This window comes from Falco peregrinus, chromosome W, assembly GCF_023634155.1.
Source record: "Falco peregrinus isolate bFalPer1 chromosome W, bFalPer1.pri, whole genome shotgun sequence".
Taxonomy (NCBI): Eukaryota; Metazoa; Chordata; class Aves; order Falconiformes; family Falconidae; genus Falco; species Falco peregrinus.
In genome coordinates, this window is record NC_073743.1 from 5,698,519 (window position 1) to 5,717,331 (window position 18,813).

Consider the following 18,813-nt stretch of genomic DNA (forward strand, 5'->3'; position numbering starts at 1 on the left):
TTCTCCTTCCCGTCTGGACAACTTGTCCCCAACTTTTTGTCTTCCCCCCACCCGCCTCCGTTCTGACCGTGGCGTGCCTAGAGCTAATTTCCCAGACGGTCCTTGCCGCCTTTTTCAAAGACGGAACCGTTTCTCCGTCCTGTCTGGACAACTCGTCCCCAGCTTTTTCTCTTCCCCCCCACCTGCCTCCGTTCTGACCGTGGCATGCCTAGAGCTAATTTCCCAGCCGTTCCTCGCCGCCTTTTCCAAAGACGGAACCGTTTCTCCGTCCCATCAGGACATCTTGTCCCCAGCTTTTTGTCTTCACCCCGCCCACCTTCGTTCTGACCGTGGTGTGCCTAGAGCTAATTCACAGCCGTTCCTCGCTGCCTTTTCCAAAGACGGAACCGTTTCTCCGTCCCGTCTGGACAACTTGTCCCCAACTTTTTGTCTTCCCCCCACCCGCCTCCGTTCTGACCGTGGCGGGCCTAGAGCTAATTTCCCAGCCATTCCTCGCCGCCTTTTTCAAAGACGGAACTGTTTCTCCGTCCCGTCTGGACAACTCGTCCCCAGCTTTTTGTCTTCCCCCCACCCGCCTCCGTGCTGACCGTGGCATGCCTAGAGCTAATTTCCCAGCCGTTCCTCGCCGCCCTTTCCAAAGACGGAAACGTTTCTCCGTCCCGTCTGGGCAACTCGTCCCCAACATTTTGTCTTCCCCCCACCTGCCTCCGTTCTGACCGTGGCGTGCCTAGAGCTAATTTCCCAGCCGTTCCTCGCCGACTTTTCCAAAGACGGAACCGTTTCTCTGTCCCGTCTGGACAACTCGTCCCCAACATTTTGTCTTCCCCCCACCTGCCTCTGTTCTGAAAGTGGCGTGCCTAGAGCTAATTTTACATACATTCCTCGCCGCCTTTTCCAAAGACGGAACCATTTCTCCATCCCGTCTGGACAACTTGTCCCCAACTTTTGGTCTTCCCCCTACCCGCCTCTGTTCTGACCGTGGCATGCCTAGAGCTAATTTCCCAGCAATTCCTCGCCGCCTTTTCCAAAGTTGGAACTGTTTCTCCGTCCCGTCAGGACAACTCGTCCCCAGCTTTTTGTCTTCCCCCCACCCGCCTCCGTTCTGACCGTGGCGTGCCTAGAGCTAATTTCCCAACCGTTCCTCGCCGCCCTTTCCAAAGACGGAACCTTTTCTCCATCCCATCAGGAAATCTTGTCCCCAGCTTTTTGTCTTCCCCCCACCCACTTCCGTTCTGACCATGGCATGCCTAGAGCTAATTTCGTAGCCGTTCCTCGCTGCCCTTTCCATAGACGGAACCGTTTCTCCGTCCCGTCTGGACAACTCGTCCCCAGCTTTTTGTCTTCCCCTCACCCGCCTCCGTTCTGACCATGGCGTTTCCTAGAGCTAATTTCCAGGCTGTTCCTCGCCGCCTTTTCCAAAGACGGAACCGTTTCTCCGTCCCGTCTGGACAACTCGTCCCCAGCTTTTTGTCTTCCCCCCACCCGCCTCCGTTCTGACCGTGGCGTGCCTAGAGCTAATTTCACAGCCGTTCCTCTCCGCCTTTTCCAAAGACGGAACCGTTTCTCCATCCCGTCTGGACAACTTGTCCCCAGCTTTTTGTCTTCCCCCCACCCGCCTCCCTTCTGACCGTGGCGTGCCTAGAGCTAATTTCCCAGACGGTCCTTGCCGTCTTTTCCAAAGACGGAACCATTTCTCCGTCCCGTCTGGACAACTCGTCCCCAGCTTTTTGTCTTCCCCCCACCTGCCGCCGTTCTGACCGTGGCGGGCCTAGAGCTAATTTTACAGACATTCCTCGCCGCCTTTTCCAAAGACGGAACCGTTTCTCCGTCCCGTCTGGACAACTTGTCCCCAGCTTTTTGTCTTCCCCTCGCCCGCCTTCGTTCTGACCTTGGCGTGCCTAGAGCTAATTTCCCAGCCGTTCCTCGCCGCCCTTTCCAAAGACGGAACCGTTTCTCCGTCCCTTCTGGACAACTTGTCCCCTAATTTTTGTCTTCCCCCCACCTGCCTCCGTTCTGACCGTGGCGGGCCTAGAGCTAATTTCCCAGCCGTTCCTCGTCGCCTTTTGCAAACACGGAACCGACCCTCCGTCCCGTATGGACAAATTGTCCCCAACTTTTTGTCTTCCCCCCACCTGCCTCAGATCTGAAAGTGGCGTGCCTAGAGCTAATTTCCCAGCCGTTCCTCGCCGCCTTTTCCAAAGACGGAACCATTTCTCCATCCCGTCTGGACAACATGTCCCCAACTTTTTGTCTTCCCCCCAACTCGCCTCTGTTCTGACCGTGGCGTGCCTAGAGCTAATTTCCCAGCCGTTCCTCGACGACTTTTTCAAAGACGGAACCGTTTCTCCGTCCCGTCTGGACAACTCGTTCCCAGCTTTTTGTCTTCCCCCCACCCGCCTCCGTTCTGACCGTGGCGTGCCTAGAGCTAATTTCCCAGCCGTTCCTCGCCGCCCTTTCCATAGACGGAACCGTTTCTCCGTCCCGTCTGGACAACTCGTCCCCAGCTTTTTGTCTTCCCCCCACCCGCCTCCGTTCTGACCGTGGCGTGCCTAGAGCTAATTTCCCAGCTGTTCCTCACCGCCTTTTCCAAAGACGGAACCGGCCCTCCGTCCCGTCTGGACAACTCGTCCCCAGCTTTTTGTCTTCCCCCCACCCGCCTCCGTTCTGACCGTGGCGTGCCTAGAGCTAATTTCCCAGCCGTTCCTCGCCGCTTTTTCCAAAGACGGAACCATTTCTCCTTCCCGTCTGGACAACTTGTCCCCAACTTTTTGTCTTCCTCCCACCCGCCTCCGTTCTGACCGTGGCGTGCCTAGAGCTAATTTCCCAGCCGTTCCTCGCCGCCCTTTCCAAAGACGGAAACGTTTCTCCGTCCCGTCTGGACAACTCGACCCCAACATTTGTCTTCCCCCCACCTGCCTCCGTTCTGACCGTGGCGTGCCTAGAGCTAATTTCCGAGCCGTTCCTCGCCGCCTTTTCCAAAGACGGAACCGTTTCTCCGTCCCGTCTGGACAACTTGTCCCCAACTTTTTGTCTTCCCCCCACCTGCCTCCGTTCTGAAAGTGGCGTGCCTAGAGCTAATTTTACATACATTCCTCGCCGCCTTTTCCAAAGACGGAACCATTTCTCCATCCCGTCTGGACAACTTGTCCCCAACTTTTGGTCTTCCCCCCACCCGTCTCTGTTCTGACCGTGGCATGCCTAGAGCTAATTTCCTAGCCATTCCTCGCCGCCTTTTCCAAAGATGGAACCGTTTCTCCGTCCCGTCAGGACAACTCGTCCCCAGCTTTTTGTCTTCCCCCCACCCGCCTCCGTTCTGACCGTGGCGTGCCTAGAGCTAATTTCCCAGCCGTTCCTCGCCGCCTTTTCCAAAGACGGAACCGTTTCTCCATCCCATCAGGAAATCTTGTCCCCAGCTTTTTGTCTTCCCCCCCACCCGCCTCCGTTCTGACCGTGGCGGGCCTAGAGCTAATTTCCCAGCCGTTCCTCGCCGCCTTTTCCAAAGACGGAACCGTTTCTCCGTCCCGTCTGGACAACTCGTCCCCAGCTTTTTTTCTTCCCCCCACCCGCCTCCCTTCTGACCGTGGCGTGCCTAGAGCTAATTTCCCAGCCGTTCCTCGCCGCCTTTTCCAAAGACGGAACCGTTTCTCTGTCCCGTCTGGACAACTCGTCCCCAGCTTTTTGTCTTCCCCCCACCCGCCTCCGTTCTGACCGTGGCGTGCCTAGAGCTAATTTCCCAGACGTTCCTTGCCGCCTTTTCCAAAGACGGAACCGTTTCTCCGTCCCGTCTGGACAACTCGTCCCCAGCTTTTTGTCTTCCCCCCACCCGCCTCTGTTCTGACCGTGGCGTTCCTAGAGCTAATTTCCCAGCCGTTCCTCGCCGCCTTTTCCAAAGACGGAACCGACGCCCCGACCCGTGTGGACAACATGTCCCCAGCTTTTTTTATTCCCCCCACCCGCCTCCGTTCTGACAGTAGCGTGCCTAGAGCTAATTTCCCAGCCGTTCCTCGCCGCCTTTTCCAAAGACCGAACCGTTTCTCCGTCCTATCAGGACAACTCGTCCCCAGCTTTTTGTCTTCCCCTCACCCGCCTCCGTGCTGACCGTGGCATGCCTAGAGCTAATTTCCCAAACGTTCCTCGCCGCCTTTTCCAAAGACGGAACCGTTTCTCCGTCCCGTCTGGACAACTTGTCCCCAGCTTTTTGTCTTCCCCCCGCCCGCCTTCGTTCTGACCGTGGTGTGCCTAGAGCTAATTCACAGCCGTTCCTCGCCACCTTTTCCAAACACGGAACCGACCCTCCCTCCCGTATGGACTACTTGTCCCCAACTTTTTGTCTTCCCCCCACCCGCCTCCGATCTGAAAGTGGCGTGCCTAGAGCTAGTTTCCCAGCCGTTCCTCGCCGCCTTTTCCAAAGACGGAACCATTTCTCCATCCCGTCTGGACAACTTGTCCCCAACTTTTTGTCTTCCCCCCACCCGCCTCCGTTCTGACCGTGGCGTACCTAGAGCTAATTTCCCAGCCGTTCCTCGACGACTTTTCCAAAGACGGAACCGTTTCTCCGTCCCGTCTGGACAACTCGCCCCCAGCTTTTTGTCTTCCCCCCACCCGCCTCCGTTCTGACCGTGGCGTGCCTAGAGCTAATTTCCCAGCCGTTCCTCGCCGCCTTTTCCAAAGATGGAACCGTTTCTCCGTCCCGTCTGGACAACTCGTCCCCAGCTTTTTGTCTTCCCCCCACCCGCCTCCGTTCTGACTGTGGCGTGCCTAGAGCTAATTTCCCAGCCGTTCCTCGACGCCTTTTCCAAAGATGGAACCGTTTCTCCATCCCGTCTGGACAACTTGTCCCCAGCTTTTTGTCTTCCCCCCACCCGCCTCCGTTCTGACCGTGGCGTGCCTAGAGCTAATTTCCCAGCCGTTCCTCGCCGCCTTTTCCAAAGACGGAACCGTTTCTCTGTCCCGTCAGGACAACTTGTCCCCAGCTTTTTGTCTTCCCCCCACCCGCCTTCATTCTGACCGTGGCGTGCCTAGAGCTAATTTCCCAGCCGTTCCTCGATGACTTTTCCAAAGACGGAACCGTTTCTCCGTCCCGTCTGGACAACTCGTCCCCAGCTTTTTGTCTTCCCCCCACCCGCCTCCGTTCTGACCGTGGCGTGCCTAGAGCTAATTTCCCAGCCGTTCCTCGCCGCCCTTTCCATAGACGGAACCGTTTCTCCGTCCCGTCTGGACAACTCGTCCCCAGCTTTTTGTCTTCCCCCCACCCGCCTCCGTTCTGACCATGGCGTGCCCAGAGCTAATTTCCCAGCCATTCCTCTCCGCCCTTTCCAAAGACGGAACCGTTTCTCCGTCCCGTCTGAACAACTCGTCCCCAGCTTTCTGTCTTCTACCAACCTGCCTCCGTTCTGACCGTGGCGTGCCTAGAGCTAATTTCGTAGCCATTCCTCGACGCCTTTTCCAAAGACGGAACCGTTTCTCCATCCCGTCTGGACAACTCGTCCCCAGCTTTTTGTCTTCCCTCCACCCGCCTCCGTTCTGACCGTGGCGTGCCTAGAGCTAATTTCCCAGCCGTTCCTCGCCGCCTTTTCCAAAGACCGAACCGTTTCTCCGTCCCGTCTGGACAGCTCGCCCCCAGCTTTTTGTCTTCCCCCCACCCGCCTCCGTTCTGACCGTGGCGTGCCTAGAGCTAATTTCCCAGCCGTTCCTCGCCGCCTTTTCCAAAGACGGAACCGTTTCTGTGTCCCGACTGGACAACTTGTCCCCAACTTTTTGTCTTCCCCACACCCGCCTCCGTTCTGACCGTGGCGTGCCTAGAGCTAATTTCCGAGCCTTTCCTCGCCGCCTTTTCCAAAGACGGAACCATTTCTCCGTCCCGTCTGGACAACTCGTCCCCAGCTTTTTGTCTTCCCCCCAACCCCCTTCCATTCTGACCGTGGCGTGCCTAGAGCTAATTTCCCAGCCGTTCCTCGCCGCCTTTTCCAAAAACGGAACCGTTTCTCTGTCCCGTCAGGACAATTTGTCCCAAACTTTTTGTCTTCCACTCACCCGCCTGCGTTCTGACCATGCCGTGCCTAGAGCTAATTTCCCAGCCGTTCCTCGCCGCCTTTTCCAAAGACGGAACCGTTTCTCCGTCCCGTCTGGACAACTCGTCCCCAGCTTTTTGTCTTCCCCTCACCCACCTCCGTTCTGACCGTGGCGTGCCTAGAGCTAATTTCCCAGCCGTTCCTCGCCGCCTTTTCCAAAGATGGAACCGTTTCTCCATCCCGTCTGGACAACTCGTCCCCAGCTTTTTGTCTTCCCCCCACCCGCCTCCGTTCTGACCGTGGCGTGCCTAGAGCTAATTTCCCAGCCGTTCCTCGCCGCCCTTTCCATAGACGGAACCGTTTCTCCGTCCCGTCTGGACAACTCGTCCCCAGCTTTTTGTCTTCCCCCCACCCGCCTCCGTTCTGACCGTGGCGTGCCCAGAGCTAATTTCCCAGCCATTCCTCTCCGCCCTTTCCAAAGACGGAACCGTTTCTCCGTCCCGTCTGGACAACTCGTCCCCAGCTTTTTGTCTTCCCCCCACCCGCCTCCGTGCTGACCGTGGCGTGCCTAGAGCTAATTTCCCAGCCGTTCCTCGCCGCCTTTTCCAAAGACGGAACCGTTTCTCCGTCCCGTCTGGACAACTCGTCCCCAGCTTTTTGTCTTCCCCCCAACCGCCTCCGTTCTGACCGTGGCGTGCCTAGAGCTAATTTCCCAGCCGTTCCTCGCCGCCCTTTCCAAAGACGGAACCGTTTCTCCGTCCCATCTGGACAACTCGCCCCCAACATTTTGTCTTCCCCCCACCTGCATCCCTTCTGACCGTGGCGTACCTAGAGCTAATTTCCCAAACTTTCCTAGCCGCCTTTTCCAAAGACGGAACCGTTTCTCCATCCCGTCTGGACAACTCGTCCCCAGCTTTTTGTCTTCCCCCCCACCCGCCTCGGTTCTGACCGTGGCATGCCTAGAGCTAATTTCCAGGCCGTTCCTCGCCGCCTTTTCCAAAGACGGAACTTTTTCTCCGTCCCATCAGGACATCTTGTCCCCAGCTTTTTGTCTTCCCCCCGCCCGCCTTCGTTCTGACCGTGGTGTGCCTAGAGCTAATTTCCCAGCCGTTTTTCGCCGCCTTTTCCAAAGACGGAACCGTTTCTCCGTCCCATCTGGACAACTTGTCCCCTACTTTTTTTCTTCCCCCCACCCGCCTCCGTTCTGACCGTGGCGGGCCTAGAGCTATTTTCACAGCCGTTCCTCGCCGCCTTTTCCAAAGACGGAACCGTTTCTCCGTCCCGTCTGGACAACTTGTCCCCAACTTTTGTCTTCCCCCCACCCGCCTCCGTTCTGACCGTGGCATGCCTAGAGATAATTTCCCAGCCGTTCCTCGCCGCCTTTTCCAAAGACGGAACCGTTTCTCCGTCCCGTCTGGACATCTTGTCCCCAGCTTTTTGTCTTCCCCCCGCCCGCCTCCTTGCTGACCGTGGTGTGCCTAGAGCTAATTTCGTAGCCGTTCCTCGCCGCCTTTTCCAAAGACGGAACCGTTTCTCCGTCCCGTCTGAACAACTCGTCCCCAGCTTTCTGTCTTCTACCAACCTGCCTCCGTTCTGACCGTGGCGTGCCTAGAGCTAATTTCGTAGCCATTCCTCGACGCCTTTTCCAAAGACGGAACCGTTTCTCCATCCCGTCTGGACAACTTGTCCCCTACTTTTTGTCTTCCCCCCACCCGCCTCCGTTCTGACCGTGGCGTGCCTAGAGCTAATTTCCCAGCCGTTCCTCGCCGCCTTTTCCAAAGACCGAACCGTTTCTCCGTCCCGTCTGGACAGCTCGCCCCCAGCTTTTTGTCTTCCCCCCACCCGCCTCCGTTCTGACCGTGGCGTGCCTAGAGCTAATTTTCCAGCCGTTCCTCGCCGCCTTTTCCAAAGACGGAACCGTTTCTGTGTCCCGACTGGACAACTTGTCCCCAACTTTTTGTCTTCCCCACACCCGCCTCCGTTCTGACCGTGGCGTGCCTAGAGCTAATTTCCGAGCCTTTCCTCGCCGCCTTTTCCAAAGACGGAACCATTTCTCCGTCCCGTCTGGACAACTCGTCCCCAGCTTTTTGTCTTCCCCCCAACCCCCTTCCATTCTGACCGTGGCGTGCCTAGAGCTAATTTCCCAGCCGTTCCTCGCCGCCTTTTCCAAAGACGGAACCGTTTCTCCGTCCCGTCAGGACAATTTGTCCCAAACTTTTTGTCTTCCACCCACCCGCCTGCGTTCTGACCATGCCGTGCCTAGAGCTAATTTCCCAGCCGTTCCTCGCCGCCTTTTCCAAAGACGGAACCGTTTCTCCGTCCCGACTGGACAACTTGTCCCCAACTTTTTGTCTTCCCCACACCCGCCTCAGTTCTGACCGTGGCGTGCCTAGAGCTAATTTCCCAAACGTTCCTCGCCGCCTTTTCCAAAGACGGAACCGTTTCTCCGTCCCGTCTGGACAACTCGTCCCCAGCTTTTTGTCTTCCCCTCACCCGCCTCCGTTCTGACCGTGGCGTGCCTAGAGCTAATTTCCCAGCCGTTCCTCGCTGCCTTTTCCAAAGATGGAACCGTTTCTCCATCCCGTCTGGACAACTCGTCCCCAGCTTTTTGTCTTCCCCCCACCCGCCTCCGTTCTGACCGTGGCGTGCCTAGAGCTAATTTCCCAGCCGTTCCTCGCCGCCCTTTCCATAGACGGAACCGTTTCTCCGTCCCGTCTGGACAACTCGTCCCCAGCTTTTTGTCTTCCCCCCACCCGCCTCCGTTCTGACCGTGGCGTGCCCAGAGCTAATTTCCCAGCCATTCCTCTCCGCCCTTTCCAAAGACGGAACCGTTTCTCCGTCCCGTCTGGACAACTCGTCCCCAGCTTTTTGTCTTCCCCCCACCCGCCTCCGTGCTGACCGTGGCGTGCCTAGAGCTAATTTCCCAGCCGTTCCTCGCCGCGTATTCCAAAGACGGAACCGTTTCTCCGTCCTGTCTGGACAACTCGTCCCCAGCTTTTTGTCTTCCCCCCACCCGCCTCCGTTCTGACCGTGGCGTGCCTAGAGCTAATTTCCCAGCCGTTCCTCGCCGCCCTTTCCAAAGACGGAACCGTTTCTCCGTCCCATCTGGACAACTCGCCCCCAACATTTTGTCTTCCCCCCACCTGCATCCCTTCTGACCGTGGCGTACCTAGAGCTAATTTCCCAAACTTTCCTAGCCGCCTTTTCCAAAGACGGAACCGTTTCTCCGTCCCGTCTGGACAAGTCGTCCCCAGCTTTTTGTCTTCCCCCCCACCCGCCTCGGTTCTGACCGTGGCATGCCTAGAGCTAATTTCCAGGCCGTTCCTCGCCGCCTTTTCCAAAGACGGAACTTTTTCTCCGTCCCATCAGGACATCTTGTCCCCAGCTTTTTGTCTTCCCCCCACCCGCCTCCGTTCTGACCGTGGCGTGCCTAGAGCTAATGTCCCAGCCGTTCCTCGCCGCCCTTTCCAAAGACGGAACCGTTTCTCCGTCCCGTCTGGACAACTCGTCCCCAGCTTTTTGTCTTCCCCCCACCCGCCTCCGTTCTGACCGTGGCGTGCCTAGAGCTAATTTCCCAGACGTTCCTTGCCGCCTTTTCCAAAGACGGAACCGTTTCTCCGTCCCGTCTGGACAACTCGTCCCCAGCTTTTTGTCTTCCCCCCCACCCGCCTCGGTTCTGACCGTGGCATGCCTAGAGCTAATTTCCAGGCCGTTCCTCGCCGCCTTTTCCAAAGACGGAACTTTTTCTCCGTCCCATCAGGACATCTTGTCCCCAGCTTTTTGTCTTCCCCCCGCCCGCCTTCGTTCTGACCGTGGTGTGCCTAGAGCTAATTTCCCAGCCGTTTTTCGCCGCCTTTTCCAAAGACGGAACCGTTTCTCCGTCCCATCTGGACAACTTGTCCCCTACTTTTTTTCTTCCCCCCACCCGCCTCCGTTCTGACCGTGGCGGGCCTAGAGCTATTTTCACAGCCGTTCCTCGCCGCCTTTTCCAAAGATGGAACCGTTTCTCCGTCCCGTCTGGACAACTCGTCCCCAACTTTTGTCTTCCCCCCACCCGCCTCCGTTCTGACCGTGGCATGCCTAGAGATAATTTCCCAGCCGTTCCTCGCCGCCTTTTCCAAAGACGGAACCGTTTCTCCGTCCCGTCTGGACATCTTGTCCCCAGCTTTTTGTCTTCCCCCCGCCCGCCTCCTTGCTGACCGTGGTGTGCCTAGAGCTAATTTCGTAGCCGTTCCTCGCCGCCTTTTCCAAAGACGGAACCGTTTCTCCGTCCCGTCTGAACAACTCGTCCCCAGCTTTCTGTCTTCTACCAACCTGCCTCCGTTCTGACCGTGGCGTGCCTAGAGCTAATTTCGTAGGCATTCCTCGACGCCTTTTCCAAAGACGGAACCGTTTCTCCATCCCGTCTGGACAACTTGTCCCCTACTTTTTGTCTTCCCCCCACCCACCTCCGTTCTGACCGTGGCGTGCCTAGAGCTAATTTCCCAGCCGTTCCTCGCCGCCTTTTCCAAAGACCGAACCGTTTCTCCGTCCCGTCTGGACAGCTCGCCCCCAGCTTTTTGTCTTCCCCCCACCCGCCTCCGTTCTGAACGTGGCGTGCCTAGAGCTAATTTCCCAGCCGTTCCTCGCCGCCTTTTCCAAAGACGGAACCGTTTCTGTGTCCCGACTCGACAACTTGTCCCCAACTTTTTGTCTTCCCCACACCCGCCTCCGTTCTGACCGTGGCGTGCCTAGAGCTAATTTCCGAGCCTTTCCTCGCCGCCTTTTCCAAAGACGGAACCATTTCTCCGTCCCGTCTGGACAACTCGTCCCCAGCTTTTTGTCTTCCCCCCAACCCCCTTCCATTCTGACCGTGGCGTGCCTAGAGCTAATTTCCCAGCCGTTCCTCGCCGCCTTTTCCAAAGACGGAACCGTTTCTCCGTCCCGTCAGGACAATTTGTCCCAAACTTTTTGTCTTCCACCCACCCGCCTGCGTTCTGACCATGCCGTGCCTAGAGCTAATTTCCCAGCCGTTCCTCGCCGCCTTTTCCAAAGACGGAACCGTTTCTCCGTCCCGACTGGACAACTTGTCCCCAACTTTTTGTCTTCCCCACACCCGCCTCAGTTCTGACCGTGGCGTGCCTAGAGCTAATTTCCCAAACGTTCCTCGCCGCCTTTTCCAAAGACGGAACCATTTCTCCGTCCCGTCTGGACAACTCGTCCCCAGCTTTTTGTCTTCCCCCCAACCCCCTTCCATTCTGACCGTGGCGTGCCTAGAGCTAATTTCCCAGCCGTTCCTCGCCGCCTTTTCCAAAGACGGAACCGTTTCTCCGTCCCGTCAGGACAACTTGTCCCAAACTTTTTGTCTTCCACCCACCTGCCTGTGTTCTGACCATGCCGTGCCTAGAGCTAATTTCCCAGCGGTTCCTGGCCGCCTTTTCCAAAGACGGAACCGTTTCTCCGTCCCGTCTGGACAAGTCGTCCCCAGCTTTTTGTCTTCCCCCCACCCGCCTCCGTTCTGACCGTGGCGTGCCTAGAGCTAATTTCCCAGTCGTTCCTTGCCGCCTTTTCCAAAGACGGAACCGTTTCTCGTTCCCGTCAAGACATCTTGTCCCCAGCTTTTTGTCTTCCCCCCACCCGCCTCCGTTCTGACCGTGGTGTGCCTAGAGCTAATTTCCCAGCCGTTCCTCGCCGCCTTTTCCAAAGACGGAACCGTTTCTCCGTCCCGTCTGGACAACTCGTCCCCAGCTTTTTGTCTTCCCCCCACCCGCCTCCGTTCTGACCGTGGCGTGCCTAGAGCTAATTTCCCAGCCGTTCCTCGCCGCCTTTTACAAAGACGGAACCGTTTCTCCATCCCGTCTGGACAACTTGTCCCCAACTTTTTGTCTTCCCCCCACCCGCCTCCGTTCTGACCGTGCCGTGCCTAGAGCTAATTTCCCAGCCGTTCCTCGCCGCCTTTTCCAAAGACGGAACCGTTTCTCCGTCCCGTCTGAAAAACTCGTCCCCAGCTTTCTGTCTTCCCCCCACCCGCCTCCGTTCTGACCGTGGCGTGCCTAGAGCTAATTTCCCAGCCGTTCCTCGCCGCCTTTTCCAAAGACGGAACCGTTTCTCCGTCCCGCCTGGACAACTCGTCCCCAGCTTTTTGTCTTCTACCCACCCGCCTCCGTTCTGACCGTGGCGTGCCTAGAGCTAATTTCCCAGCCGTTCCTCGCCGCATTTTCCAAAGACGGAACCGTTTCTCCGTCCCGTCTGGACAACTCGTCCCCAGCTTTCTGTCTTCTACCCACGCACCTCGTTCTGACCGTGGCGTGCCTAGAGCTAATTTCCCAGCCGTTCCTGGCCTCCTTTTCCAAAGACGGAACTGTTTCTCCGTCCCGTCTGGACAAGTCGTCCCCAGCTTTTTGTCTTCCCCACACCCGCCTCCGTTCTGACCGTGGCGTGCCTAGAACTAATTTCGTAGCCGTTCCTCGCCGCCTTTTCCAAAGACGGAACCGTTTCTCCGTCCCGTCTGGACAAGTCGTCCCCAGCTTTTTGTCTTCCCGCCACCCGCCCCCGTTCTGACCGTGGCGTGCCTAGAACTAATTTCGTAGCCGTTCCTCGCCGCCTTTTCCAAAGATGGAACCGTTTCTCCGTCCCGTCTGAAAAACTCGTCCCCAGCTTTCTGGCTTTCCCCCACCCGCCTCCGTTCTGACCGTGGCGTGTCTAGAGCTAATTTCCCAGCCGTTCCTCGCCGCCTTTTCCAAAGACGGCACCTCTCTCCGTCCGGTCTGGACAACTCGTCCCCAACTTCCTGTCTTCTACCCACCCGCCTCCGTTCTGACCGTGGCGTGCGTAGAGCTAATTTCCTAGCCGTTCCTCGCCACCTTTTTCAATGACGGAACCGTTTCTCTGTCCGTCTGGACGAGTCGTCCCCAGCTTTTTGTCTTCCCCCATCCGCCTCCGTTCTGACCGTGGCGTGCCTAGAGCTAATTTCGTAGCCGTTCCTCACCGCCTTTTCCAAAGACGGAACCGTTTCTCCGTCCCGTCTGGACAACTCGTCCCCAGCTCTTTGTCTTCCCCCCACCCGCCTCCGTTCTGTCCCTGGCGTGCCTAGAGTTAATTTCGTAGCCGTTCCTCGCCCCCTTTTCCAAAGACGGAACCGTTTCTCCGTCCCGTCTGGACAACTCGTCCCCAGCTCTTTGTCTTCCCCCCACCCGCCTCCGTTCTGACCGTGGCGTGCCTAGAATTAATTTCGTAGCTGTTCCTCGCCGCCTTTTCCAAAGACGGAACCGTTTCTCCGTCCCATCTGGACAAGTCATCCCCAGCATTCTGTCTTCTACCCTCCCTCCTCCCTTCTGACCGTGGCGTGCCTCGAGCTAATTTCCCAGCCATTCCTCGCCGCCTTTTCCAAAAATGGAACCGTTTCTCCATCCTTTCTGGACAACTAGTCCTCTGCTTTTTGTCTTCCCCCCACCCGCCTCCGTTCTGACCGTGGCGTGCCAGAATTAATTTCGTAGCCGTTCCTCGCCGCCTTTTCCAAAGACGGAACCATTTCTCCGTCCCGTCTGGACAAGTCGTCCCCAGCTCTTTGTCTTCCACCCACCCGCCTCCGTTCTGACCGTGGCGTGCCTAGAGCTAATTTCCCAGCCGTTCCTCGCCGCCTTTTCCAAAGACGGAACCGTTTCTCCGTCCCGTCCGGACATGTCATGCCCAGCATTCTGTCTTCTACCCACCCGCCTCCGTTCTGACCGTGGCATGCCTAGAGCTAATTTCCCAGCCATTCCTCGCCGCCTTTTCTAAAAAAGGAACCATTTCTCCGTCTCGTCTGGACAACTCGTCCTCTGCTTTTTGTCTTCCCCTCACCCGCCTCCGTTCTGACCGTGGCATGCCTAGAGCTAATTTCCCAGCCGTTCCTCGCCGCCTTTTCCAAAGACGGAACCGTTTCTCTGTCCCGTCTGGACAACTCGTCCCCAGCTGGCTGTCTTCTACCCACGCGCCTCCGCTCTGACCGTGGCGTGCCTAGAACTAATTTCGTAGCCGTTCCTCGCCGCCCTTTCCAAAGACGGAACCGTTTCCCCGTCCCATCTGGACATGTCGTCCCCAGCTCTTTGTCTAATCCGCACCCGCCTCCGTTCTGACCGTGGCATGCTTAGAGCTATTTTCCCAGCCGTTCCTCGCCGCCTTTTCCAAAGACGGAACCGTTTCTCCGTCCCGTCCGGACATGTCATGCCCAGCATTCTGTCTTCCCCCCACCCGCCTCCGTTCTGACCGTGGCGTGCCTAGAGCTAATTTCCCAGCCGTTCCTCGCCGCCTTTTCCAAAGACGGAAACGTTTCTCCGTCCCGTCTGGACAAGTCGTCCCCAGCTTTTTGTCTTCCCCCCACCCGCCTCCGTGGCGTGCCTAGAGCTAATTTCCCAGCCGTTCCTCGCCGCCTTTTCCAAAGATGAAACCGTTTCTCCGTCCCGTCTGGACAACTCGTCCCCAGCATTCTGTCTTCTACCCACCCGCCTCCGTTCTGACCGAGGGGTGCCTAGAGCTAATTTCCCAGCCGTTCCTCGCCGCCTTTTCCAAAGATGGAACCTTTTCTCCGTCCCGTCTGGACTACTCGTTTCCAAATTTCTGTCTTCCCCCCACCCGCCTCCGTTCTGACCGTGGCGTGCCTAGAGCTAATTTCCCAGCCGTTCCTCGCCGCCTTTTCCAGAGACGGAACTGTTTCTTCGTCCCGTCCGTACAACTCATCCCCAGCATACTGTCTTCACCCCACCCGCCTCCGTTCTGACCGTGGCGTGCCTAGAGCTAATTACACAGCCGTTCCTCGCCGCCTTTTCAGAGACGGAACCGTTTCTCCGTCCCGTCTGGACAACTCGTCCCCAGCATTCTGTCTTCTACCCACCCGCCTCCGTTCTGACCGTGGCGTGCCTAGAGCTAATTTCCCAGCCGTTCCTCGCCGCCTTTTCCAGAGACGGAACCGTTTCTCCGTCCCGTCAGGACAACTCGTCCCCAGCATTCTGTCTTCTACCCACGCACCTCGTTCTGACCGTGGCGTGCCTAGACCTAATTTCCCAGCCGTTCCTGGCCTCCTTTTCCAAAGACGGAACTGTTTCTCCGTCCCGTCTGGACAACTCGTCCCCAGCTTTTTGTCTTCCCCCCACCCGCCTCCGTTCTGACCGTGGCGTGCCTAGAACTAATTTCGTAGCCGTTCCTCGCCGCCTTTTCCAAAGACGGAACCGTTTCCCCGTCCCGTCTGGACAAGTCGTCCCCAGCTTTTTGTCTTCCCGCCACCCGCCTCCGTTCTGACCGTGGCGTGCCTAGAGCTAATTTCCCAGCTCTTCCTGGCCTCCTTTTCCAAAGATGGAACCGTTTCTCCGTCCCGTCTGGACAACTCGTTTCCAAATTTCTGTCTTCCCCCCACCCGCCTCCGTTCTGACCGTGGCGTGCCTAGAGCTAATTTCCCAGCTGTTCCTCGCCGCCTTTTCCGGAGACGGAACTGTTTCTTCGTCCCGTCTGTACAACTCATCCCCAGCATACTGTCTTCACCCCACCCGCCTCCGTTCTGACCGTGGCGTGCCTAGAGCTAATTTCCCAGCCGTTCCTCGCCGCCTTTTCCAGAGACGGAACTGTTTCTCCGTCCCGTCTGGACAACTCGTTTCCAAATTTCTGTCTTCCCCCCACCCGCCTCCGTGCTGACCGCGGCGTGCCTAGAGCTAATTTCCCAGCCGTTCCTCGCCGCCTTTTCCAGAGACGGAACTGTTTCTCCATCCCGTCTGGACAACTCGTCCCCAGCATTCTGTCTTCTACCCACCCGCCACCGTTCTGACCGTGGCGTGCCTAGAGTTAATTTCCCAGCCGTTCCTCGCCGCCTTTTCCAGAGACCGAACCGTTTCTCCCTCCCGTCTGGACAAGTCGTCCCCAGCATTCTGTCTACAACCCACCCGCCACCGTTCTGATCGTGGCGTGCCTAGAGCTAATTTCCCAGCTGTTCCTCGCCGCCTTTTCCAAAGACGGAAGCGTTTCTCCGTCCTGTCTGGACAAGTCGTCCCCAGCTTTTTGTCTTCCCCCCACCCGCCTCCGTTCTGACCGTGGCGTGCCTAGAGCTAATTTCCCAGCCGTTCCTCGCCGCCTTTTCCAAAGATGGAACCGTTTCTCCGTCCCGTCTGGATAACTCGTCCCCAGCATTCTGTCTTCTACACACCCGCCTCCGTTCTGACCGAGGCGTGCCTAGAGCTACTTTCCCAGCCGTTCCTCGCCGCCTTTTCCAAAGACGGAACCGTTTCTCCGTCCCATCTGGACAACTCGTCCCCAAATTTTTGTCTTCCCCTCACCCGCCTCCGTTCTGACCGTGGCATGCCTAGAGCTAATTTCCCAGCCGTTCCTGGCCTCCTTTTCCAAAGACGGAACTGTTTCTCCGTCCCGTCTGGACAGGTCGTCCCCAGCTTTTTGTCTTCCCCCCAGCCGCCTCCGTTCTGACCGTGGCGTGCCTAGAGCTAATTTCCCAGCCGTTCCTCGCCGCCTTTTCTAAAGACGGAACCGTTTCTCCATCCCGTCCGGAAAAGTCATGCCCAGCATTCTGTCTTCTACCCACCCGCCTCCGTTCTGACCGTGGCGTGCCTAGAGCTAATTTCCCAGCCGTTCCTCGCCGCCTTTACCAAAGACGGAACCGTTTCTCCGTCCCGTCTGGACTACTCGTCCCCAGCTTTTTGTCTTCCCCCCACCTGCCTCCGTGGTGTGCCTAGAGCTAATTTCCCAGCCGTTCCTCGCCGCCTTTTCCAAAGACGGAACCGTTTCTCCGTCCCGTCTGGAAAACTCGTCCCCAGCATTCTGTCTTCTACCCACCCGCCTCCGTTCTGACCGTGGCGTGCCTAGAGCTAATTTTCCAGCCGTTCCTCGCCGCCTTTTCCAGAGACGGAACCGTTTCTCCGTCCCGTCTGGACAAGTCATCCCCAGCTTTTTGTCTTCCCCCCACCCGCCTCTGTCCTGACCGTGGCGTCCCTAGAGCTAATTTCCCAGCCGTTCCTCTCCGCCTTTTCCAAAGACGGAGCCGTTTCTACGTCCCGTCTGGACAAGTCCTCCCCAGCTCTTTGTCTTCCCCCCACCCGCCTCTGTTCTGACCGTGGCGTTCCTAGAGCTAATTTCCCAGCCGTTCCTCACCGCCTTTTCCAAAGATGGAACCGTTTCTCCGTCCCGTCTGAAAAGCTCGTCCCCACCTTTTGTCTTCTACCCAGGTGCCTCGTTCTGACCGTGGCGTGCCTAGAGCTAATTTCCCAGCCGTTCCTCGCCGCCTTTTCCAGAGACGGAACCGTTTCTCCCTCCCGTCTACACAAGTCGTCCCCAGCATTCTGTCTTCTACCCACCCGCCACCGTTCTGACCGTGGCATGCCTAGAGCTAATTTCCCAGCCGTTCCTCGCCGCCGTTTCCAAAGACAGAACCATTTCTCCGTCCCGTCTGGACAACTCGTCCCCAGCTTTTTGTCTTCCCCCCACCTGCCTCCGTTCTGACCGTGGCGTGCCTAGAGCTAATTTCCCAGCCGTTCCTCGCCGCCTTTTCCAGAGACGGAACCGTTTCTCCGTCCCGTCTGGACAACTCGTTTCCAAATTTCTGTCTTCCCCCCACCCGCCTCCGTTCTGACCGTGGCGTGCCTAGAGCTAATTTCCCAGCTGTTCCTCGCCGCCTTTTCCAAAGACGGAACCGTTTCTCCGTCCCATCTGGACAACTCGTCCCCAAATTTTTGTCTTCCCCTCACCCGCCTCCGTTCTGACCGTGGCGTGCCTAGAGCTAATTTCCCAGCCGTTCCTGGCCTCCTTTTCCAAAGACGGAACTGTTTCTCCGTCCCGTCTGGACAGGTCGTCCCCAGCTTTTTGTCTTCCCCCCAGCCGCCTCCGTTCTGACCGTGGCGTGCCTAGAACTAATTTCGTAGCCGTTCCTCGCCGCCTTTTCCAAAGACGGAACCGTTTCTCCGTCCCGTGTGGACAGGTCGTCCCCAGCTCTTTGTCTTCTCCCCACCCGCCTCCGTTCTGACCGTGGCGTGCCTAGAGCTAATTTCCCAGCCGTTCCTCGCCGCCTTTTCCAGAGACGGAACCGTTTCTCCGTCCCGTCTGGACAGGTCGTCCCCAGCTTTTTGTCTTCCCCCCACCCGCCTCCGTTCTGACCGTGGCGTGCCTAGAGCTAATTTCCCAGCCGTTCCTCGCCGCCTTTTCCAAAGATGGAACCGTTTCTCCGTCCCGTCTGAAAAACTCGTCCCCAGCTTTTTGTCTTCTACCCACCCGCCTCCGTTCTGACCGTGGTGTGCCTAGAGCTAATTTCCCAGCCGTTCCTCGCCGCCTTTTCCAGAGACGGAACCGTTTCTCCGTCCCGTCTGGACAACTCGTCCCCAGCATTCTCTCTTCTACCCACGCACCTCGTTCTGACCGTGGCGTGCCTAGAGCTAATTTCCCAGCTGTTCCTGGCCTCCTTTTCCAAAGACGGAACTGTTTCTCCGTCCCGTCTGGACAACTCGTCCCCAGCTTTTTGTCTTCCCCCCACCCGCCTCCGTTCTGACCGTGGCGTGCCTAGAACTAATTTCGTAGCCGTTCCTCGCCCCCTTTTCCAAAGACGGAACCGTTTCTCCGTCCCGTCTGGACAACTCGTTTCCAAATTTCTGTCTTCCCCCCACCCGCCTCCGTGCTGACCGCGGCGTGCCTAGAGCTAATTTCCCAGCCGTTCCTCGCCGCCTTTTCCAAAGACGGAACTGTTTCTCCGTCCCGTCTGGAACACTCTTCCCCAGCATTCTGTCTTCACCCCACCCGCCTCCGTTCTGACCGTGGCGTGCCTAGAGCTAATTTCCCAGCCGTTCCTCGCCGCCTTTTC